This window comes from Amblyomma americanum, chromosome 6 (assembly GCF_052857255.1).
Source record: "Amblyomma americanum isolate KBUSLIRL-KWMA chromosome 6, ASM5285725v1, whole genome shotgun sequence".
Lineage (NCBI taxonomy): Eukaryota > Metazoa > Arthropoda > Arachnida > Ixodida > Ixodidae > Amblyomma > Amblyomma americanum.
The window spans coordinates 157547137-157564793 of NC_135502.1; positions in this window are offsets into that span (position 1 = coordinate 157547137).

The window sequence follows — 17657 nt, forward strand, 5'->3', positions numbered from 1 at the left end:
AGAAACTTCCTGTTGGATAAACTCCATGTTGGACAAATTTTATGTTGGAGAAACTCCAGGTTGGAGAAACTTCACGTTGGAGAAACACACTGTTAGAGAAACTCCCTGATGAGGTACGCCATGGTAGAGAAACTCTAGATTGGAGAAACACCCTGTTGGAGAAACTCTATGCAGAAGAAACTCCCTGTCAGAGAAACTTCCTGTTAGAGAAACGCCCTGTTAGAGAAACTCAATATTGGAGCTTATTCCGTGTTCGAGGAACTCCCTTTTGGAGAAACAACATATTGGAGAAACTCTCTTTTGGAGAAACTATGTTGGATAACTCTATGTAGGAGAAACTCCCTTTTGTAGAAACTACATGTTGGAGAAGGTCCCTATTAGAGAAACGCCATGTTGGCCAAACGCTACATTGCAGAAACTCTGTTGGAGAATCTCAAGGTTGGAAAAACTTCACCTTGGAGAAAGAACCTGTAGGAGAAACTTCCTGTTGAGGAACTCCATGCTGGAGATACTACCTGTAAGATAACATCCCTGATGGATAAACTCCATTTTAGAGATAGTCCCTGTTGGAGAAAATCCGTGTTGCAGGAAATCTCTGTTGGAGACAATTGCTGTTGGAGAAATTCCATGTTGGATAAACTCCATGGTGGAAAAAAACCATTTTGGAGAAACTCCCTATTGAAAAAACACCCCCTTGGAGAAAAATTATATTGAAGAAATTCTATGTTAGAGAAGCTCGCGGTGAGAAACTTCATCTTGTAGAAACTCTATGTTGGAGGAGCTCTCTGTTGGAGCAACTCCCTGTTAGGAGAAACGCGCTGTTGTTGAAACTATGTTAGAAAAACTCCCTGTTCTAGAAGCCCTATTTAGGAGAAAGTGCCTGTTGGATAAATTTCATGTTTGCGAAACTCGCTCCTTGTGAAACTCTATGTTGGAGAATCTCCCTGTTGGATAAACGCCATGTAGTACAAATTTTATTTCCTGGTTCTTCAGTTCCCATGGAATACATCGACTGCGGATTCACTGCAACTTTGGACGCTGTCAAACGCGACCAGACCCGATAGCTGGACGAAACCACCCTTCCTGGACGAGATTGTCAAGTTCGGCTGGCAACCGGAGCCATATACATCCGCCCACCCCGCTATCAGCGTTGGAGGCGCGGGATATAATCAGCAACCGGACATCGTTTTCTTGGGGCACGACACCGCTTTCAACATGAAGCACTCACCGTTCGTGTTCTTCCAGGTTAGTTACAATGATGACCCTTTATCTGCTAAAACCTCGAATCGTTTTTTGTTCGTGGTGTCGTGCCCCAGACACTGGTTGCATGTTCTTACGGGTTGTAAGACTAGAATGGCACTCTGTATTAGCAGCATCCTGTTAGCGCTCTCTGGAGACGTAGAGTCAAATCCCGGTCCGCCTGGCACCGATCAAGAAAGCGTCCTAGCAACTGTACTCGAGACAGTCCAGAGAATTGAATCTGGCCAGGATGGTATCAGGAATGACCTACGCGCCCTAAAACAATGGCAGGCATCAGTGGACGTTGAACTAAAACAGCTATCTGCCAGAATTCGCACAATCGAGGTCGAAATGGTAGAAATGAAATCTACCATTTCTACGCCATCCACAGAACTGTCTACAATAGGTCCCTCAAATATAACCGAGCAAAAAAAGATAATTACCTCACGATGTGACGACACAGAAAACAGACTTCGCCGCTCTAACCTACTTTTCTTTGGTATATCTGACAACGAGTCCGAAACATGGTCTAGCTCAGAAACAAAGGTGTTGGAGCTGTGTGCGGAACACCTTGGCTGCACACTTGGGCCAACACAAATTGAAAGGGCTCATCGGCTTGGTCGATACCAACCAGAGAAGTGTAGGCCGATCATCGTCAAGTTTGCTCACTACAAGGACAAACAGCAGATCATAGATAAAGGTCACAAGTTTAAAGACACACAGTATGTCGTTCGCGAAGATTTTTCTTTCCCAACACGCCTGGCCAGGAAAAAACTGATAGATTTCGCAAAGTCGGAGGGCGGATCGTTTAAGCTTAGGGTCGATAAACTGCGCATGAACGACACTGTATATATGTACGACGCTGCTTCTGACACTGTCAAACAATGTACCCGATAGCAAAAACAAAGAGCGGTTGTACACAATTCTGACTATCAGCCACAACCTTCATACGGCGGCACTGCCCACCCTTCGCTTTCCATATCTCCCACTAACATACGTAGCATCCTTCCAAAGCGCACCGAACTTTACTCATATCTTGAAGATAGTAACTCTGACATATTAACTTTAACAGAAACGTGGCTGCACTCGGATATAACTGACGTCGAAATCTTACCTGACTCTCGTGATTTTGTTATTTACCGGAATGACAGACCTAATAAAAGAGGAGGTGGCGTGATGATCGCCATAAAAACACATTCCTTCCTTTCGTGTTAACATTTCGTCCCCTCTAGAAATTTTATGGGTTTGCATCATGTCCTCATCGCTTAAGTCTCTTCTTGGCATATGTTACCGACCACCAGATAGTTCAGACTCTTTCGTAACAAATTTGCATGCCAACCTCTTAGATATAAGAAGTAACTTTCCAAAGGCCGACATTTATTTATTCGGTGATTTAAATTACCCGAATATCAACTGGAATACCTTAACTGCATCGGCACAGGACTCACTTAATTTCGTTGAACTAACATTAGACTTTTCTTTAACTCAGCTAGTTTCTCAACCTACGCGCGACCTTAACATATTAGACCTTGTTCTCACATCGGCTCCAGACAATATAATCCCGATCTCCCTCACGGATGGTTTCAGTGATCACAAAGTGCTCCATTTCACTCTGAAAATGCCGTCACACCAACGCAGACCACCTCAGAAATATATCTTCGACTATAACAGAGCGAACTACGATGCCGTTAACCTCGGCTTACAAACATTCTGTGATTCCTTTCTGCAATCCTTTCCTAATCAATCTGTTAACGAAAACTGGCGTCACTTTAAAGATAAGCTCACGCAGTTAATGAACACCTATATACCCCGCATATCTTTCCGTGCTAACTCATCTAAGCCGTGGTACCACAGGAACCTGCGTACGTTGATGAACAAAAAAAACGACTTTTTATAACAGCTAAACGGCTCAAAACACCCGCATCATGGGAAAAACATAAAAACGCTGATAAAGAATACTGCGCGGCCACACGGAAAGCTAGGCATAAGTTCATGGCTCACGATCTGCAATCCCTCCTTAAGCACAATCCAAAAAAATTTTGGAAAACATTATCACCTTCTGAAACTTCTTCAGATTTTACGTTGATTGATGAGGCTGGAGACCCCATTGCTCAAGACGAACGCCCTCAGACTTTCAATAACTTTTTCGTTAATATGTTCACGAAGGAAGACTATTCCAATATTCCATCGCCACCAGAATATGACTATGACTACATGAGCCCAATAGACGTTACTGTTGATGGCGTTGCGACATTGATTAAAAATCTGAAATTAAGTACTTCATGTGGTATTGACGGGATTAATTCGAAAATTTTGAAACATACCGTGGCTCATTCCAGCGTCATACTCACTCATATATTTCTGCAATCACTTTCAACAGGCGAGATACCATACGAGTGGAAAATTGGAAAAGTTATTCCAATTTTTAAATCCGGTGACCGAACTGACGTTGCTAACTATCGCCCAATACCTCTGACATGTATATCTTGCAAACTTCTCGAACACATCATTGCATCTAACACGGCATTACATTTAGAAGGCAACGGTTTCTTCTTTTCAAAACAACATGGGTTCAGAAAAGGGTTATCATGTGAAACACAACTACTCGAATTTACTAATGAGCTTTTTCACGGTATGGACGAAAATCTTCAAATCGACTGTATATTCCTAGACTATGCTAAAGCCTTTGACCGCGTTCCACACTGTCATTTAATAGCGAAACTCTCATCATTGCGCCTCGATTCATTAACAATTTCTTGGATAAGAAACTTTTTATCACTTCGAAAACAATTCACTTCTATTGATAACCATTCATCTCATTTAATTGATGTAACATCAGGCGTACCGCAAGGTAGTGTAATAGGCCCGTTACTTTTTCTGATTTACATCAATGAACTCCCATTAGGCATTACCTCAACACTCAGAATGTTTGCAGACGATTGCGTTATTTATCGCAAAATCCGCTCCTTTAATGACCACATCGCCCTTCAAGAAGATCTACATCGCATTAATAACTGGTGCTCATCATGGCTAATGTCCCTTAACACTGGTAATTGCCAGTTAATGACATTTAGCCGTAAATGGTCTAATTACCTTTTCACTTACTCGCTTAACAACAGTCCAGTCACTCTTGCGTCATCGTACAAGTACCTTGGCGTTCACTTTTTATCTAATCTCTCATGGAAAACCCACATAGAAAAAATTGCTGCCAAAGCTAGCCGTACATTAGGTTATTTAAAGCGTAACCTCAGAGGTGCGCCTTCTTCCACACGCCAGCTCGCATATCAGACATTCGTCCGCCCTCAAATTGAATACGCATCTTCCATTTGGTCACCTCACCAACAGTACCTAATTAATTCCCTAGAGCGCGTACAAAATCGTGCCGCTCGCTTCATTTCTCGCAACTATTGCCGACATTCCAGTATAACTAACATTAAGGCTTCGTTACCCCTTCCATCCTTAGAATCTCGCAGAACAATAGCACTTATCTGCCTCTTCCATAAAATTGTTTACAGCCATCATTCCTTCACACTACCCCTTACAAAACCGGCCCGCACATCTTACCGATTGCATAATCACCTCAGTTTTAAGCGCCTTTCGGGAAGGACCACTGCATTCAACTCAGCAGCCCTGCCCCGTGCAATAATTTATTGGAATAGTCTTCCTGATAACATTGTTCACATCTCAGATTATGTTATTTTCAAAGAAAAAATAAGTAGCATTTTCTTCTGAAGTGTGTTCTGTAGTGCGTTTTTCAATTTAGTTTTTCAATTTAGTTCTATTTTCTGGTTGGTTGCTTGTTCTTTGTATAACGATGTTAAAATAACCATGTTCTACTTGCTTCTTTTTCCCACCCCAGTTATGTAACCCCCCTCACATAATACTCCAGTCGGAGCCCGTGAGGTATTTGAATAAAAAAAAAGAAAGTTCAGGTTGGAGAAACTTCACTTTGGAGAAACTCTATGCTGGAGAAACTCAAGGTTGTAGAAACTCCATGTTGCAGAAACTGCGGCTGGAGAAGCTTCCTGCTGGAGAAACTCCAGTTGTAGAATCTTCATGGTGGAGAAACTACCTGTTGACGAACATCTCTGTTTGAGAGAACCCCTGTTGCAGAAACTGCATATTGGAGCGATTCCTTGATGGAGAAACTCCATGTTGGAGAAACTCTCTGTTAGGGACACGTCATGTTTGAGAAACTTGCTGTTGAAGAAACTCCCTGTTGAAAAACTGCATGCTGGAGAAACACCAGGTTGAAGAAACTCTATATTTGAGAAACTTTATGTTCGAGAAACTCTCTGTTAGAGAAACTCAAAGTTGCAGAAACTGCATGTTGCAGAAACTCTCTTTTAGAGAAACAAGCTATGGAAAAACTCCCGGTTGGAGTAATTCTATGTCGGAAATACTCGATTTTGGAGATATTCTCTGTCGTGGAAACTCCATGTTTGAAAAATTCTTTGTTTAGAAACTTCATGTAGATATTTTATGCTGGAGAAAATCTGTGATGTAGGAACTCCCTGTTGGAGAAACTGTGTTGGAAAAACTCCCTGTTGGACAAACTCTCCGTTGGCGAAACATCATTTTCAAGAAACTCTATATTATTAGAGAATCGCTCTGTTAGAGAAACTCCATGTTGGAAAAAATGTTGCAGAAATTTCCTTTTGGAGAAACTTCCTGCTGGAGAAATTCATTGTTGGAGAAACTCCTTGTTGGGAAACTCTATGTTAGAGACACTCCATGGAAGAAAAACTATGCGGGAGAAACTCCCTGTTTAGAATCGCCAAGTTGGAGTAACTGCACAATGGAGAAACTTTCTGTCGGAAACGCTTCATGATAGAGAAACTCCCTGTTGAGAATCTCTATGTTGGAGAAACTCCAGATTGCGAAACTTCCTGTTGGAGAAACTCTTTGTTGGAGCAAATCCCTGTTTGAGAAATTCCCGGTTGAAGAAACTCAATGCTGGTTAAATTTCATGTTGGTGAAACTACCTGTTGGAGAAACACTGTGTTGGGCAAACTCCCTGTTGGAGGAACTCCCTGTTGAAGAAACTTGCCGTTGGATAAATTTCATGTTGGAGAAATCTATTGAAGAAACTTCCTGTTTGGATAAACGCCATGTTGGTGAAACTCTATGTTGTCGAAACTCCATGTTGGATAAATTTCATGTTGGAGAAACTCACTGTTGAATAAACTCTATGATGGACAAATTTTATGTTGGAGAAACTCCGCGTTGAAGAACTTTCACTTTGGAGAAACATCCTGTTGAAGAAACTCCGTGCTGAGCAACTCCATATTGGGGAAACTCGAGTTGGAGAAACTCCAAGTTGGAGAAACTTCCTGTTGGAGAAACTCCATGCTGGAGAAACCCTATGTAGGAAAGTACGTTGGAGAAACTCTCTGTTGGCGAAAATCTATGTCGGAGAATTTCCCTGCCGGATAAACCCTTTTCGAGAAACGTCCCGTTAGAGAAACTCTATGTTGGAGAAACTTCCTTTTTCAGAAACTCGCTGTAGGAGAAATTTCATACTGGAGAAAATCCCCATTGGTGAAACTTCATGTTGGATAAACACTACGTTGGAAAAACTTTTTTTTTGAGAAACTTCACGCTGGGGAAGCTCCCTGTTAGAGAAACTCCATGTTGAAGAAACTCCATGTTGCAGAATATCTCTCTTGGAGAAACTCCCTTTTGAGGAGCTCCATGTTGGAGAAGCTCCAGGTTGGAGATACTTCATGTTGGAAAAGCTCCCTGTTGGAAAAACTCCCTGTTGGAGAAACTCAATGCTGGATTAATTCTCTGTTCGAGACACTTTATGTTTGAGAAACTACCTGAAGATACTGTTTGTTGAAAAACTCCATGCTGAATAAACTCCAGGTTGGAGAAATTCCTGTTGGAGAAACTTCCTGATGGAGAAACTCCATGTTGGAGAAACTCCATGTTGTAGAATCTCCCTGTTGGCGAATCTCCCTGTTGTAGAGACTATGTTGAAGAATCTTCATATTGGAGAAACTCTCTGCTAGAGAAACTTCATGTTGGACAAACACCACATTGGAGAAGCTTCCTTTAGAGGGACTGCATATTGCAGAATCTTCCTGTTGGAGAAACTTCATGCTTGAGAAATTTCACGTTGGAGAAACTTCATGTCGCAGAATCTCCCTGTTGCAGAAGCTCCCTTTTGAACAAAACCCCTCTTATAAAAAATCTATGTTGAAGTAAATTCCTGTTGAAAAAGCTTCATGTTTAAGAAAATTCTTGGTGCAGAAACTTCCTGTTGGTGAAATTCCGTGTTGAAGAAACTATGTTGGAGAGACTCCCTGGTGGAGAAAAACACTGTTGAGACACTTCATGTTGAAGAATCTTCAGGTTGGAGACTATGTTGGAGAAACTCCCTGTTTGCAAAAATGTATTTTGGAGAAACTCCCTGTTGGAGAAACTCCATACTGGATAAGCACCACGTTGGAGAAACTCCCTGTTGAGGAACTTCATTCTGGCGAATCTCTTGCTTGGGGAAACTGTTGGAGAAACATCAACTAGAGAAACTCCTTGTTGGAGGAACTTTATGTTGGAGCAAACCCTTGTTGTAGAAACTCCGTGTAGGAGGAACTACATGCTGGAAAACATTCTCTGTTCCAGAAACTAATTCCCTGTTCCAGACAAAGTTTGAGAAACTGCCTTGTGAAAAAACTCTCTGTTGAGAAACTCCATGATGGAGAAACTCCAGGTGGGAGAAACTCCCTGTTGGAAAAACTCCATGTTGGAGAAAGTCCATTTTGGAGAGACTCTATTTTAAATAAACAACATGTTGGAGAAACTCCATTTTTGGACAAACATCATTTTCAAGAAACTTCCTGTTAAAGAAACTATATGTTGGAGAAACTCTCTGTAGAAGATACTGGCTGTTGGAGAAACTCCATATTGGTGAAACTCTTGTTGGTAAACACCACGTTGGAGAAACTCCTTTTTGAAGAAACTTTATTTTGGAGAATCTCTCTGTTAGAGAAACTCCATGTTAGAGAAACTTCATGTTAGAGAAACTTCATGTTGCAGAAGCTCCCGGTTGCAGAAACTCCCTGTTGAGAAACTCCTGGCAGGAGAAGCTCCAGGTTGGAGAAACTCCTTCTTGGAGAAAATTCATACTGAAGAAACTCCAGGTTAGAGAAACTTCCTATTGGAGAAACTCCATGTTGGAGAAACTCCATGTTAGAGAAACTCCATTTTGTAGAATCTTCCTGTTGGCGAATCTCCCAATTGGAGAGACTCCCTGTTGGAGAGAGTCCATGTTTGATAAACTCCACGTTGGAGAAGCTCCCTGTAAGATAAACTGCTTGTTGCAGAATCTCTTTGTTGGAGAAATTACGTGCTTGAGAAGTTCCTTTTTAAAGACACTTCATGCCGCAAAATTTCCCTGTTGGAGAAACTCCCTTCTGAAGAAACTCTCTGTTGGACAAACGCTACTTTGGAGAAAATTCCCGGTGAAGAAACTTCCTTTGGTGAAATTCTATGTAGAAATATTATGTTGGAGAGACTCCCCGTTGGAGAAAATCCCTGTTGACAAACTTCATGTTGGAGAATCTCCAGGTTGGGGGCTGTTGGAGAAACCCTCTGTTGCAAAATTTCCTTGTTGACAAACACCATGTTTGAGAAATTCCAGGTTGGAGACTATGTTGGAGAAACTTCCTGTTGGCGAAAATCTATGTTGGAGAAACTCACTGTTGGACAGACACCCTTTTCTAGAAACTCCCTGTTAGAGATACTCTACGTTGGAGAAACTCCCTGTTGTAGAAATTCTCTTTTGGAAAAACATCAGATTGAAGAAACTCCATGTTAAATCATCACCACGTTGGAGAAACTGCCTTTTGGAGAAACTTCATGCGGGAGAATCTCGCTGTTAGAAGAACTCGAAGTTGGAGAAATTTTATGTTACAGAAGCTCTCTGTTGGAGAGAGTGCCTGTTGAGTAAACCCATGCTGGCGAATCTCCATGTTGGAGAAACTCTGTTGGAGCAACTCTCTGTTGAAGAAACTCCAGATGGAGAATTCTCCGTTGGAGGAAGTTTTTGTTATAGCAAATCCTTGTTGGAAAAACTCTGTTTAGGAGAAACTCCATGCTGAAGAAAATCCCTGATCGAGACACTTCATGTTTGAGAATGTCCCTTTTGAAGAAACTCCCTGTTGAGACACTCCATGCTGGAGAAACTCTATTTTGGAGAAACTTCCTGCTGCAGAAACTATGCGTTCGAGAAACTCCATGTTGAAGATTCTCTCTGTTTAAAATCTATGTTGCAGGAACACTACATTGGAGATGCTCTGTTTTAGAAAATATAGGTTGGAGAAACTTCACGTTAGAGAAACACCCTGTTTAAAAACTCTCTGTTGAGGAAGTTCATGCTGTAGAAGCTCCAGGTTTCAGAACCTCTCTGTTGGAGAAAATCCCTGTTGGAGATTCTTCATGCTGGAGAAATTTCCTATTCGAGAAACTTAATGCTTGAGAAACCCCCCGTTGAAGGAAGTCCGTGTTGGAAACTCCATGCTGGAGAAACTCCAGGCTGGCGAAACTCCCTGTTGGAGGAACTCCATGTTCGAGAAATTCCCTGTTGGAGAAACTCCATCTTAGTGAAAATCCATGTTGTAGAATCTGCGTGTTGGAGAAACTCACTGTTTGAGGAACTCCATATTGGAAAAATTCTCTGTTGGAGAAACTCAATGTTGGATAAATTTCAAGTTGGAGAAACTCCCTGTTGGACAAATACCCTTTTCGAGATTCTTTCTGTAAGAGAAAATATATCTTGGTAAAACTCCCTGTTGGAGAAACTTGATGTTAAAGAAACTCCATATTGGAGAAACTACCTGTTGGAGAAACTCCTTGTTGGATAACCATCATGTTGCAGAAACTCATTTTGGAGAAATTTCATGCTGGACAAGCTCCTTGTTATAGAATCTCTATGTTGGAGAAACTCCATTTTGGAGAAGCTTCCTATTGGAGAAAATTCCTGCTGAGGAACTTCATGCTGGCGAATCTTAAGGTTGTAGAAACTTCCTGTTGGAGAAGCTCCATGTTGGAGGAAATCCTTGATGGAGCCAATCCTTGTTGGAGAAGCTCCGTGTAGTAAAAACTCCATGCTGGAGAAATTCCCTGCTCGAGACACTTCATGTTTGAGAAACTTTTTTTAAGAAACTCCCTGTTGAGAAACTCCATGCTGGAGAAACTGCAGATTGGAGAAACTCCCTTTTGAAGAAACTCTCTATTGAGAAACTCCATGCTGGAGAAACACCAGGTTGGGGAAACTCCTTGTTGGAGAAACTCCATGTTGGAGAAACTCCCTGTAGGAGAAACTCCATTTTGTAGAATCTCAATGTTGGAGTATCTCCATGCTGTAGAATCTTCATGTTTGAGAATCTCCGTGTTGGAGAAAATCTCTGTTGGAGGAACTCCACATTGGAGAAAATCTCTTTCGGAGAAACTCCATGTTGAAGAAGCTCCCTGTTGAAAAACTGCATGCTGGAGAAACTCCAGGTTGAAGAAACTCCATATTTGAGAAACTTTATGTTCGATAAACTCCCTGTTAGAGAAACTCAAAGTTGCAGAAACTGCATGTTGCTGAAACTCTCTTTTAGAGAAACAAGCTATGGAAAAACTCCCGGTTGAAGTAATTCTATGTCGGAAATACTCGATTTTGGAGATATTCTCTGTCGTGGAAACTCCATGTTTGAAAAATTCTTTGTTTAGAAACTTCATGTAGATATTTTATGCTGGAGAAAATCTGTGATGTAGGAACTCCCTGTTGGAGAAACTGTGTTGGAAAAACTCCCTGTTGGACAAACTCTCCGTTGGCGAAACATCATTTTCAAGAAACTCTATATTATTAGAGAATCGCTCTGTGTTGGAGAAAATGTTGCAGAAATTTCCTTTTGGAGAAACTTCCTGCTGGAGAAATTCATTGTTGGAGAAACTCCTTGTTGGGAAACTATATGTTAGAGACACTCCATGGTAGAAAAACTATGCGGGAGAAACTCCCTGTTTAGAATCGCTAAATTGGAGAAACTGCTTGTTGGACAAACTAACTGTTCGAGAAAGCACAATGGAGCAACTTTCTGTTGGAAACGCTTCATGATAGAGAAACTCCCTGTTGAGAAACTCTATGTTGGAGAAACTCTAGATTGGCGAAACTTCCTTTTGGAGAAACTCTTTGTTAAAGCAAATCCCTGTTTGAGAAACTCAAGGTTGAAGAAACTCAATGCTGTTTAAATTTCATGTTGGTGAAACTACCTGTTGGAGAAACACTGTGTTGGACAAACTCCCTGTAGGACGAACTCCTTGTTGAAGAAACTTGCCGTTTGATAAATTTCATGTTGGAGAAAATCTATTGAAGAAACTTAATGTTTGGATAAACGCCCTGTTGGTGAAACTGTACGTTGTAGAAACTCCATGTTGGATAAGTTTCATGTTGAAGAAACTCCCTGTTGAATAAACTCTATGATGGACAAATTTTATGTTGGATAAACTTCGCGTTGAAGAACTTTCACTTTGGAGAAACATCCTGTTGAAGAAACTCCGTGTTGAGGAACTCCATAATGGAGAAACTGCAAGTTGGAGAAACTTCCTGTTGGAGAATCTCCATGTTGGAGAAACTTCCTGCTGCAGAAACTGCGTTGCACAAATACATGTTGGAGATTCTCTGTGTTTAATAAACTATGTTGCAGGAACACTACATTGGAGGTACTCTCTGTTTTAGAAAATATAGGTAGGAGAAACTTCACGTTAGAGAAACACCCTGTTTAAAAACTCTCTGTTGAGGAAGTTCATGCTGTAGAAGCTCCAGGTTTGAGAACCTCTCTGTCGGAGAAACTCCCTGTTGAAGATTCTCCATGCTGGAGAAATTTCCTATTCGAGAAACTTAATGCTTGAGAAAGCCCCTGTTGAAGGATGTCCGTGTTGAGAAACTCCATGCTGGAGAAACCCCAGGCTGGGGAAACTCCCTTTTGGAGGAACTCCATGTTCGAGAAATTCCCTGTTGGAGAAACTCCTACATAAAGAAAATCCATGTTGTAGAATCTCCCTTTTGGAGAAACTCACTGTTGGAGGAACTCCATATTGGAAAAATTCTCAGTTGGAGAAACTCAATGTTGGATAAACATCAAGTTGGAAAAACTCCCTGTTGGACAAACACCCTTTTCGAGAATCTTTCTGTTAGAGAAACTATATGTTGGTGAAACTCCCTGTTGGAGAAACTCGCCGTAAAGAAACTCCATATTGGTGAAACTACCTATTGGAGAAACTCCTTGTTGGATAACCACCATGTTGGAGAAACTCATTTTGGAGAAATTTCATGCTGGAGAAGCTCCTTGTTAGAGAATCTCTATGTTGGAGAAACTCCATTTTGCAGAAGCTTCCTGTTGGAAAAAATTGCTGCTGAGGAAATTCACGCTTGCGAATCTTAATGTTGGAGAACATTCCTGTTGGAGAAACTTCATGTTGGAGGAAATCCTTGATGGAGCCAATCCTTGTTGGAGAAGCTCCGCGTAGTAGAAACTCCATGCTGGTGAAACTCCCTGTTCGAGAAAATTCATGTTTGAGAAACTCCTTTTTTAAGACAGTCCCTCTTGAGAAACTCCATGCTGGAGAAACTGCAGATTGGAGAATCTCCCTTTTGAAGAAACTCCCTCTTGAGAAACTCAATGCTGGAGAAACACCAGGTTGGCGAAACTCCTTGTTGGAGAAACTATGTTGGAGAAATTCCCTGTTGGAGAATCTCCATGTTGTAGAATCTCCCTGTTTGAGAATCTCCCTGTTGGAGGAAATGCCTGTTGGAGGAACTGCACATTGGAGAAAATCTCTTTTGGAGAAACTCCATGTTGAAGAAGGTCCCTGTTGGAGAAACTCTATGTTGGAGAAACTCCATTTTGCAGAAACTCTCTGTTGGAGAAAATCCCTGTTGAGAACTCTATGGTAGAGAAGCTCCAGGTTGGACAAACTCTCTCTTGGAGCAACCCCCTGTTGGACAAAGTCCAGGTGGAAAAACTCCCTGTTTTGGAGAAAATTCATGTTGGAGGAAATACTTGTAGGAGAAACTCCATGCTGGAGAAATTTTCTGTTCGAGACACTTCAAATTTGAGACAATCCATTTGTAAGAAAATCCCTGCTGACACACTCTATGGTGGAGAAACTCCCTCATGAAGAAACTCCATGGTGGACAAACTTCCTTTTGGAGAAATTGGATGTTGGAAAAACTGTGTGTGGGAGATTACCCCTGTTGGAGAATTTATGTTGCAGAAACACTCTGTTGGAGAAACTTCCTTTTTTAGAAACTTCAGGTTGGGGAATCTTCACTTTAGAGAAACACCCTGTTAGGAAAAATCTCTGTTGAGGAACTCCCTTCTGGAGAAGCTCGAGATTGGAGAAACTCACTGTTGGATAAACTTCCTGTTGGAGAGACTCCATGCTGGAGAAATTCCATGTTCGAGACACTTCATTTTCGAGAAACTCAGTGTTGAGAAACTTCATGCTGGAGAAACTCCAGGTTGCAGAACTCTCTGTTCGAAAAACTTTGTTGCAGAATCTCCCTGTTGGAGCAACTCCCTGCTTGAGAAATTCCATGTTAAAGAAACTCCATGTTGGAGAGACTCCTTGTTGGAGAAAATGCCTGTTGCGAAACTCCATCTTGGAGAATATCCAGGTTGGAGACTATGTTGGAGAAACTCGTTGTTGGCGAAAATTCACGTTGGATCAACTCCCTGTTGGTCAAACACCCTTTTCGATAAACTTCCTGTTAGAGAAACTATATGGTGCAGAAACTCCCTGTTGGAGAAATTCGCTGTTGGAGAAAATTCATATTGGAGAAACTTCCTAATGGCGAAACGTCATGTTGCATAAGCACCACATTGGAGAAACTTCCTTTTGGAGAAGCTTCATGCTAGAGAAGCTCCCTGTTAGAGAAACTCCATGTTGGAAAAACTCCATATTGAAGAAACCTCATGTAGATAGATAGATCTTTATTTCAGACAACAAGGTCTCGGATACAGGGGCAAAAGGCAGATGCACTCTGCCTGACGGGGCCCAAGCACCCGATACAGTGCTCAGGACAAGCGGCATACATAATTATACAAGGTAAAACTAGGAAGAAGGTGCATACTCTTGCAATGACATAATTATAAAGTAAATATTTACAAGGCACAACACAATAAGAAAAACATAAAAATTCACAGAGTTGACAGAAAACAGTGACATCAAGAATTTCTGCATGAACAACCCTTTATTATTCGCACGAGAAAGGAGGTAAGCTTTAGCATTTCTATTGAAAGACTTTTGGGAAACAGATTTTTGAATAAATTCTATGGCCTGTGTATGTTTATTTAGAAGACTGGGAATTAAATATGAAAGCATTTCGGTTCCATAGTTAGTCCTTACGAATGGTACTCTGTAACTGGCGTGTCTTAGTTTATAAGGCACGTCACTACTAGAGTTTAATTGAACATATTTATTGGGATGATGTTTGAAATTGTTAAACACATAAGAAAGCAGTTTCAACTCAAATAATTCATTGACTTTTAGAATAGAATGCTTAGAGTAGTACAAACCTGTATGATCATTGTATGCAAGGTTTTCTACGTATCGTATTGCTTTCTTCTCTAATGTTATCAACCTCGTGAGGTTAGTTTTCGTTGTAGATCCCCAAATAGGTAAACAATAATGAAGATGTGATTGAATTAGGGTATAATATAATTGCCACTTCAGCCATTTCGGAACAAGGTCTCGAAGTTTATGCAAAACACATAACGACCTTGATATGCTGGCATGAATCTTATCAATATGCAGGGTCCAACTCAAGTGTTCTTCAAAGATTATGCCTAAAAATTTGAAGGAAGAAACACGCTCAATTACGCTATTTTCGAATGTAAGCTTAATTTCACTGTTACCAAGCTTATTACGTGCCTTAAATACAATAAGCTTTGTTTTATTAACATTTAACTCTAGTTTAATTATATTCAACCATAAAGACAATTCTTATAACCATGCATTTGCCTCAGCCTGAATATTACTAAGACGCATGCCAGAAAAAAATACACTGGTATCATCTGCATATAAAATTATTGTGGGAGTTCGAGGGATGGCTACTATATCATTGATGTAAAGAATGAAAAATATTGGACCCAAAATAGACCCTTGTGGAACACCGTATATTAATTGGCCAGGTTGTGATTGGTGACCATTCAAACATGTCTACTGCACGCGACCGGAAAGATAAGTACGGATCAGATTTAAGGCAACTCCTCGAATGCCATAAAACGGCAGCTTAAAAAATAAAATGTCATGTTTAACTGAATCAAATGCCTTACTTAAATCTAAAAAAAGTCCAACTGTGAACTGTTTGTCATCCATATAAGAAAATATTTTTTCCTTTATACTAAGCAATACCGTTTCTGTTGACTTCTCACGAAATCCAAACTGTTCGTGAACAAAAATTTGTCTGTCGTCAAAGAACTTACACAGTCTGATTTTGATCAAATATTCCAGTAGTTTAAAAAACAAAGGGAGTACAGATATAGGTCTGTAGTTGTTTATATTGTCATAAGGGCCAGCTTTGTGCAAAACAACCACTCTGGCAATTTTCATACCAGGATAAACTCCACGTTGGAGAAGCTCCCTGTTAGAGAATCTTCATGTTGAAGAAACTCCCTATTGGCGAAAATTCCTGTTGAGGAACTGCCAGGTGAGATACTCCATGCTGGAGAATATCCAAGTTGGAAAAACTGCCTTTTGGAGAAACTCCATGCTGGAGAAGCTCCAGGCTGTTGAATCTCCTTTTTGCCGAATCTTCCTGTTGGAGAGACTCCCCATTGGAGGAACTCCCTATTGGAGAAACTCTCTTTTGGAGAAACTTTATGTCGGATAAACTCCAGGTTGGAGAAACTCTCTGTTGGAGAAACACAATTTTCGAGGTTCATCCTGTTAGAGAAACTATGTTGGAGACGCTCCCTGTTGGAGAAACTCGCTGCTGGAGAAACTCCATATTGGAGAAAATCCCTATTGATGTAACTCAATGTTGGATAGACACCAAGTTGGAGAAACTCCTTTTTGGAGAAACTTCATGCTGGAGAAGCTCCCTTTGAGAGAAACTATGTTGGAGAAGCTCCAGGTTGGGGAAACTCTATGTTGGAGAAACTCCGTGTTGTAGAATATCCCTGTTGGAGAAACTCTATATTAAAGAAACTTCATGTTGTATAAACTCTACGTTGGAGAAGCTCCCTTCTGGCGAAACTCTATGTTGGAGAAGCTCCCTGTTAGAGAAACTCTATGTTGAAGAAACTCCCTGTTGGAGAAAATCCCTTTGGAGGAAGCCTGTTGAGATACTCTATGCTGGAGCAAATCCGGGTTGGAGAAACTGCCTGTTGGAGAAAGTCCATGCTGGAGAAACTCCAGGCTGTAGAAAATTCCTTATGGCGAATCTCCCTGTTGGACTCTCTAATGGAGGAACTCTATTTTGGAGAAACTCTCTTTTGGAGAAACTCCAAGTAGGATAAACTGCACATTGGAGAAGCCCCCTTTTAGAGGAACTGCATGTTGCAATGTCTCTCTGTTGGAGAAACTCCCTGGTTGAGAAATTCAATGTTGGAGAAACTCCATATCAAAGATTGTCGCTTTTGGAGAAATTCCTTTTTGAAGAAACTCCCTGTTGAAAAACTTTATGTTTGAGAAAATTCCTGTGGAAAATCTGTATGTTGGAGAAAATTACCTGGTGCAGAAACTTTCTGTTGGTGAAACTCCATGTTGAATAAACTTCATGCTGAGAGACTCCCTGTTGAAGAAAATTCCTATTGAGAAACTCTATGTTGGAGAATTTCCAGTTTAGAGATTGTAGGAGAAACTCTCTGTTGCAGAATTTATTTGTTGAGAAACTCCATGTTTGAGAAACCCTAGGTTAGGTACTATGTTGGAGAAACTCCCTGTTGGCGAAAATCAAAGTTGAAGAAACTGCTTGTTGGAGAAATTCGCTGCTGGAGAAACTCCATATTGGAGAAACACCTTATTGGAAGAAACTTCGTGTTGGATAAACTCCACGTTGCAGAAGAACCCTGTTGGAGAAACTCCCTGTTGAGGAAGTCCATGCTGGCGAATTTCTAGGTTGGAGAAACTCTGTTGGGGAAACTCCCTGTTGGACAAGCTCTAGTTGGAAAAACTCCCTGTCGGATAAACTTTTTCTTGGAGCAAATCCTTGTAAGAGAAATTCTGTGCTGAAAAATTACCTGTTTGAGGCAATTCATGTTTGAATAACTCCCTTTTCAAGAAACACACTGTTGAAAAACTATGCTGGAGAAACTCTAGGTTGGGAAACTCCCTGTTGGAGAATCTCCCTCTTGGATAAACACCCTTTTCGAGAAACTTCCTGTTAGAGAAATATGTTGGAGAAACTCGCTGTTGGCGAAACT